The sequence below is a fragment of the Pristis pectinata genome, chromosome 33 (genome assembly GCF_009764475.1).
Source record: "Pristis pectinata isolate sPriPec2 chromosome 33, sPriPec2.1.pri, whole genome shotgun sequence".
Taxonomy (NCBI): domain Eukaryota; kingdom Metazoa; phylum Chordata; class Chondrichthyes; order Rhinopristiformes; family Pristidae; genus Pristis; species Pristis pectinata.
Genome location: NC_067437.1, coordinates 19,096,318 through 19,103,925, shown reverse-complemented (window position 1 = coordinate 19,103,925; position 7,608 = coordinate 19,096,318). Strand labels below are relative to the sequence as shown.

General features: G+C 53.7%; 1 pseudogene; it reads right to left on the bottom strand.

Moving 5' to 3' along the window:
* Positions 1 to 3,680: 3,680 nt before the first annotated feature.
* Positions 3,681 to 3,830, bottom strand: LOC127585723 (uncharacterized; annotated as a pseudogene).
* Positions 3,831 to 7,608: the final 3,778 nt, after the last annotated feature.

Sequence of the window (7,608 nt, the reverse complement as noted above, 5' to 3'; positions counted from 1 at the left end):
ACCCTGAGGAGTTCGACCGTCAGCCCCGGAGACGCTCTCCACAGCTGGTCAAGGGCACCAGTCAGCTCCTCCAACGTTTGGGGAGCTTCCAGCCACTTGACAGCCTCGGGTGACCGACAATAGGTCTTCCCACAAAGCACTACACGTGTGCTCACGGGACAGATTCGGGGAGAACAGAGTTGCAGAAAAGGTAGGGACTTTAATGATTCTCACCAGATCCGTGATGGAGGAGCCCTCCTCCACCAGAAGCTCCACACACGGAGGCTGCCGACACGGAGACGTGCATCGTGGAAACATACAGCTGATCGATCCACAAATCTCCACTCCCCCGCAAGAAGTCTGGCTGAAGGTTCCACCAGATGTCGATCAAGTCACAGGATCTGACCAGCTCCTGCAACTTCCTCACTGACACTCAGCTACAATCGGGGCCCGGAGTGATCCCTCTCCTCCGGTGCAGTTGAAGTCACCCCTGAGGATGATACTTGCCTCAGTCGAAAGAGCCCACCAGAGCGGACATCTCTCGAAACAAGCGCTCAGCTTTGGTGAACTGCCTCACCGATTCCAGGCTCAGATATTGGGAGTGGTCTCCCCCTGGGTGTGGGGTCCCTTGTGGCGAGGCTGGTGGTGTCACTGTGGGGGGATCTGTCTGTGCTCCTGTTCTTTCCTCTGGCGTTCTGGTTTCCTTCATCTCCCTGTGCTGGGGTGCATTGGATGCAGAGCTGCTCCCAGTCTCCTGGAGCTGGGGAGCGATGGCCTCTGTGCTGCTCCTGGTCTCCTGGAGCTGGAGGTCGGCGGGCAGGATTCTTGGTTTTTCTTCTCTCCACAGAATAGAAGAAGGGAGAGGCGTGGTCCAGATCCTGCAGTATCTGGACCCGTGACCTCGTATGTGCCTCCAGACCTCCTGAGCTGCAGGTGTCTCAGCGCCTCCTGATAGCTCCGCCAAAGGGGTGAGTCCCTGGTGGTCGGTCCCAGCCGAGACTCCAAGTCCAGCAGCTCCCTCTCAAGCCGCTCTATCTCAGACCTGCCTCTTGGTTGTCCCCCGCGCGTACTCCTGGCAGAAAAGCCAGACATGAGCCTTGCCCACCTCCCACCAGAGCCTGAGGGAGGAGAAACCCTTCCGCTTCCCCCCCCCCAAGTTGCCCAGAACAAGCGGAATGAACCCCGGAATCACTGGTCATCCAGCAGCCAGTTGTTGAAATGCCAGTACGTGGACTGAGCGCCACCCACACCAGGCGGTAGTCCGAGCATGCCACCAGATGCATGGAGGCAGCCGACTCGCGCCTTGGATACGTACAGCTGATCAATCCGTGAACCTCCACCTTCCTAAGAAGGTGCAGGAGTCGAGATGAAGGTTCTGTCAGACATTGACTAGGTCAAAGGATGCGACCAGATCCTGCAATAGCTGCACGGATGCGCAGCTACTCTGCAGCACCCCAAGCGATCCCTCTCCTCAAGGGTGCAGTTGAAGCCCCCCCCCCCCCCCCCCCCCCCCGGATGACACACTTGCCTCGGTCAAAAGAGCCGACCAGAGTTGACACCTCCCGAAACAGGCGCACTGGCATCAGGCCGGGCTCGGGCGCGCATGTTGATGAGGTCAAGGTGAAGTAGACGGCCCACCACCAGTTCCTGAACTTTCAACACCTCGAGGTAGAAAGTTGGGGCCAACAAGATATCCACCCCACTCGATGCGGAGCTGAGGTGACTCGTGTAGACCACTCCCCTCCCCTACACCACTCTAGGAGGCAGGTGGGAGATCCTGCAGGGAGCTCACCACATCCCTCCTGTCCCTGAGGACCGAGAGATGGTGAAACCTGCGGAGTGACCCTCTGCCGCCATTGATGTTTTGGTTGGCTGTGGTGACGTTCATGGTGAAAGTACAGGCGAGGCGTACACGCTAATTAACTGGAGTGGAGTGTTCTGGTACATCACATCTGCCACGAGGAGCCGCCCCCACACCATCTCTGACCTCGGTGATTGAGAAGTTGACCCCCGCATCGGAATCCCCAGGCCAGAAGCATGATAATTTTTGCCCCCCGACCACACCAACGGTCCGTGGGTCCACCATCGCGACCACCTCCGATAGTTGCGGAGGTGTGGCAGCCCGCACTCTTGCAGGAAATTCACATCCACCTTGACCTTGTCAAGGTGCTACAGGGCGTTAACACATCACGTAGTGCACTTCACACTGCACACATTTAGAGATGCCAGTTTTATCTCAACAGCTCTTTTGGAGTTCAGTACCAATCACAATTTTCACTTGTCCTGGCCCCTCATGCCCACAGCTTTGGTGAACTGAATCACTGATTCCGGGCTCAGATATTGGAAGTGATCTCCCCCTGGGTGCAGGGCCCCTTGTGGCGAGGCTGGTGGTGTCGCGGGGGGGTGGGGGGGGTGGAATCTATCGGTGCCCCTGTTCTTTCCTCTGGCGGTCTGATGCCCTTCATCTTCCGGTGCTGTGGTGCATTAGATGCAGAGCTGCTCCCGGTCTCCCAGAGCTGGGGGTCAGCAGGTAGGGTTGTTCCTGTCTGTTGACTCTTCAGTTTTGTCTCCATTTTGCTGTTTCCTCTGCCTCCATCAGCTTTCACTGTTGCTTTTATCCTTTAAAGAGGAGAGGTTGCTGGTGTCGATCTGCTGCATTATTCTTTTTCTAGTTCGCTTGTTTTCATCGGCCCGTTGGGTGGTGTCTTCTGTGCTGCCTTCCTCTTCACCACCTGCCATTGCCTTCCCTCTCCCTGGGTTGTCCCGTGTACACCATGTATCCACGGTTCCCTCCGATGGCGAACATGGGGTGGGGTGGATGATGGATCTATTTGCGTCCACTCTCAGCTTGACCTTCACCTGGTGCTTGCTGGTCCAGATCCCAAACAGGTCCTTGATGTTGACGCAGCTTCCTGCTCCCTCGGCGTAACGAGCCAGGAAGGTGAGGACATCCACCACAGGCATGTGGGCTAAACGTGCACTGTTATCACACATTCCTTCTGGGTGGGGAGGGTGAAAAGAGGCTGCACCTTCAGCAGTGACAGCGGAGCTTCGTTCCCCTTCTCCTGGAAGTCCTGCAGCAGCTTCTGCCATCCTGTCGGATGCTTGAAGGTAACGTTGAAGTACCTGTTACCCGTGAAGTCCTGGAGACAGTAGATGTGCTTCGTCTCGAACTTGCAAGTATCCAGTAAGACCTTCCTGATGAAGAGGTCCTGTGTGAAAGGGTTCCCATTACTGAGGTCCTTCACCGTCACCCTAACGATATTGCGGATCCCTCCTCCCGAGGTGCTCGTTGCTGACATCCTGATGTCATTGTTTGCTGAACAGAGAAGTTAGACTGGTTTCCCAGTCAGCATTAGGATCCTCTTCTGTGTCAGCAGGTTAAGCTCTCATCAGGCGGCTGCTTGATCACAAAAGAGTCCTCGATGTCTTTCCTTCAATGTTGGTGTCTCGAGATCCACCAGGAATTGGTCCCCATAGGTTTTTTAAATCCAAAATAGACTTTATTCATCATAAAGCAAACTATATACAACAATACAAGTGCAAACCTTTACATTCGTGTATGGATCAATCATTAGTGTTACCTATTTATATATAAAAACACACAGCACTGATGCCACTCGAGTGGCTCTGCTTTGGTAATTCATCAGTGCCACGCTGTGGGGAAGGAAGGTCATCAGTTCCATCTTTTCATTAAATATCATAGGAGAGCACAAATGCAGTCCTCCACTACCACAAATTTTGCAGTCGAGTATCCCACACTTGGGGACATGGCAAATGTCAGCACACCCGAAGTGCAATGGGATGGCCTCGTCCTGGGAGGACCTTTTTTCCAATTGTAAAATAAATTTTATTCATCATAAAATAACAAATGTATATCCAATAATAAAACAGTGCAAACCTTTACATTCATGTACAAATCAATCATTAGTGTTACCTTTCTATTAAAAAAAAAGCATCGATGCCACACGTGTGGCTCCCTCGGGTGATACCGCAATCCCATATTTACAATATTTAAGGGGCTTCCTTGCCTGACCCCGCCCCTTCCTCTTCTGTGGCAGAAGAACCCTAAGCTGTTGTCCTTCCCCACCGAGCCCTCGTGCTGGCTGCGCCCAGCTTCAGTGCGTCCCTCAGCACGTACTCCTGCAGCCTGGAATGTGCCAGTGGGCAGCATTCCCCTACGGACATCTTGCAGTTCTGGGAGACGAACAATTTTCGGGCAGCCCAAAGGGCGTCTTTCACCGAGTCGATGACCTTCCAGCAGCAGTTGATGTCCATCTCTGTGTGTGTCCCTCGGAACAGCCCGTAGATCAGTGAATCCTCTGTTACACAGTTGCTGGGGATGAAACGTGACAAGGACCCTTGCATCTTTTGCCACACCCTCCTCACAAACCCACAGCCCGCAAAGAGGTGGCGACCGTCTCGGCCCCAGTGCAGTCCTCCTGGGGGCAGTGCGTGCTGGGGGTGATGTTCCGCCCATGCAGGAAGGATCTGACTGGGAGGGCCCCTCTCACCGCCAGCCAGGCAAGGTATTGGTGTTTGTTGGTGAGTTCTGGCAATGAGGCATTCTGCCAGATGGTCTGGATGGTCTGCTCAGGGAACCATCCCACAGTGTCCATCGAATCCTCCTCCTGCAGTGCCTGCAGGATGTTCCGTGCTGACCACTGCCTGATGGACTTACAGTCAAAGGTATTGGTCTGGAAGACCTTTTCCGTGAAGGACAGGTAGTGCGGCAACGTCCAGCTGACTGGGGCATTGCGCGGCAATGGGGCCAGGCCCGTCCTATGCAACACCGGGGACAGGCAGAACCTCGGTACGTAGTGACACTTGGTGCCAACGTGTTTTGATTCCACGCACAGCCTGATGCAGCCACAGATGAAGGTGGTCATCAGGACGAGGGTGACATTGGGGACACCTTTACCCCCATTGTCCAAGGACTTATGCATGGTGATCCGTCGTACTCGCTCCATCTTGGATCCCCATATGAACCGGAAGACGGCATGGGTGATAGCAAGCCAGAGGAGCGAGGAACAGGCCACACCTGTGTCACGAACCAGCAACAACAGAAACACACTGAGCATGATTCAGCGTTTAAAAACTATTTTATTAATTGCTACTTATGATAGTATGAAAAATAGAAGTAAAAATGTTAGTATGTTAGAATTCAAAAATGTTAAACCTTGAACGTTAACCCCAAAAACTAAACTCTTCATGTTTGTGTGACAAAGTCCCAAACTCCAAGTCCAGGAATGGTTCTTGAGGTTCAGTTCAGCAAGCCATAAGGTGAAACATGAGCAAGGGCTTCTTCAACAACCACCGTTGTCTGAAGATGAGACGTAGATGTAGAGAACATAGAGTAATTACGAAATCCAAATGTTCCACGATGGAACCCAAACGACACTTCAGTGTTTACTCAGTAGTGACTTCCTCACCCCGAAAAGCATCCGAATCGTGGTTGTCCACACACAAATACCTGTTTCCTTCTACAGGTCAGCAACAAAGTGAACTCCACCGGATTACTTCCAATTTACATGCATGGATTTCAGTGGCAGACACAGTTATTGTTTCCCATCCATCGATAGAGAACACTAGCAGGCTGGTCTCTCTCTCTCGCTCTCTCTCTCGCTCGCTCGCTCGCTCGCTCGCTCTCTCGCTCTCTCTCTCTCTCGCTCTCTCTCTCTCTCTCTCTCTCCTGACTTCTTCAATGTCATTACGTCCTTTATCTTTTATTGACGTAAGCACGCCCCACACACATACACACACACTCTATCTTAAAGGGACATTCACTGAGTCCGTAACACCTGCACCAAGTACAGCAGCTCTGAGAGCACCTCACACCTGATGACCAAGTTCTTCCCAGTTATCGATAGGGAGCGCCGTTCCCACAGTCCCAGTTTCTGCTTCACCTTCCCAATCCCCTACCCCCAATTGTTGTTGCACGCCCCAGCCCCTCTGAACCAGATCCCCAGCACCTTCAGATAGGCCTGATGGTGAAGGGGATGTTGGATCGGTCGGGCCACTTGCCGAAGAGCATGGCCTTGCTCTTCGCGTGGTTGACTCTGGCCCCGACACCAACTCAAACTGGTCGCAGATGCTGATCAATCTGCGAACTGACCTCTGGTCTGGGCAGAAGACGGCGACGTCCATGTACAGGGAGGTTTTCACCTGGGTGCCCCCGCTGCCTGGCAACGTCACTCCTCTGATGCTCTCGTCCTTCCTGATAGATTCGGCAAAGGGTTCTACACAGCACACGAACAAGACGGGAGAGAGGGCAGCCCTGCCTGATTCCAGACTTGATGGGGAAGTTGTCTGTTCCCCACCCATTGATTTAGACTGCTCTACGGATGTCTGTGTAGAGCAGTTGGATCCAATTCCTGATTCCCTCCCCAAAGTCTATTTTGGAGAGCACGTCCAACATGTACGTGTGTAATATCCTGTCAAAGGCCTTCTGGTCCAAGCTGACCAGGCAGGTGTCCACCTCTCTGTCCTGCACATAGGTGTTGATGTCCCTGAGCAGTGCAAGGCTGTCAAGGACCTTCCTGCCAGCTACAGCATAGGTTTGGTCCGGGTGGATCACCTGTCCCAGAGCAGACTTGACCCTGTTGGCGATGGCCTTGGACAGCATCTTGTCATCCACATTCAGCCAGTCAGCTCCTCCACTGTTGGTCCAGACTCTCCTGCTTTCTGTCTTCTAAGATCTCTGTGATGGAGAACAGGAAGTTCTGGGAGGCTGTGCTGTCTGTGATCTTCTCGTCGTACAGGCTGGCGTTGAAGGATCTGCAGATCCTTTGTCTGAGAGGATGTTACTGAGCCGTCCTCTTCCTTAAGGCTGTGGATTGCAGAGCTCCCCTGTGCACCTTTTGGAATAAGAAACGTGAGCACGTTTCATCCTGCTCCACCGAGCAGACTCTGGATCGGAAGATAATCTTGGAGGATTCTGAGGCATGGAGCTGGGCTTGCCAGCTCTTCACATCTCGGAGCTCCTCCCTCACATCCACCCCCCTTGACTGCAGAAGAAGTTGCTGCAGGTCTGTCTGGAGTTGGCACAGCTCCCTCACTCTTGCTTTCTGGACTCCCCTGCAGATGAAGAACCTCTTGATGTTCTCCTTTGTTGCTTCCCACCAGTGCACAGGGGAGTCAAAGAGGGGTTTCACCTGTGTAATCCCTCTTCAGTTCCTCAATGCTCTCAGGGGTCACTAGCTTCATGTTCAACTTCCAAGTCCCCCTGCCTGCCTTCTGGTCCTCCTGTAGGTGATAGGAGGCCTGAAGGAGATGGTGGTCAGAGAAGAACACTGGTGTGACGTCAGTGGATCTGACCGTGATTGGCTCAGACACGAACAGGAAGTCGATCCAGGACCGGGCTGAGCCGTCCGACCTCAATCAGGTGTGTTGCGGCTGTGCTCCGCCTGCAGGGGTGCTGAAGGCATCGCGCAGCTTGGCATCCTTTACTGTTCCCATCAGGAGTCTGGAGGTGCTGTCCAGTCTGTTGTCGGCACTGCTGGATCGTCCAGCCGCATCGATGATGCGGTTGAAGTCACTGGCCAGAACGACCGGCCGGGACGTCACCAGCAGCGGTGGGAGCTGCTGGAGGATGGCCAGCCGCTTGCTCTGCACGGGCGAGGCGTACAC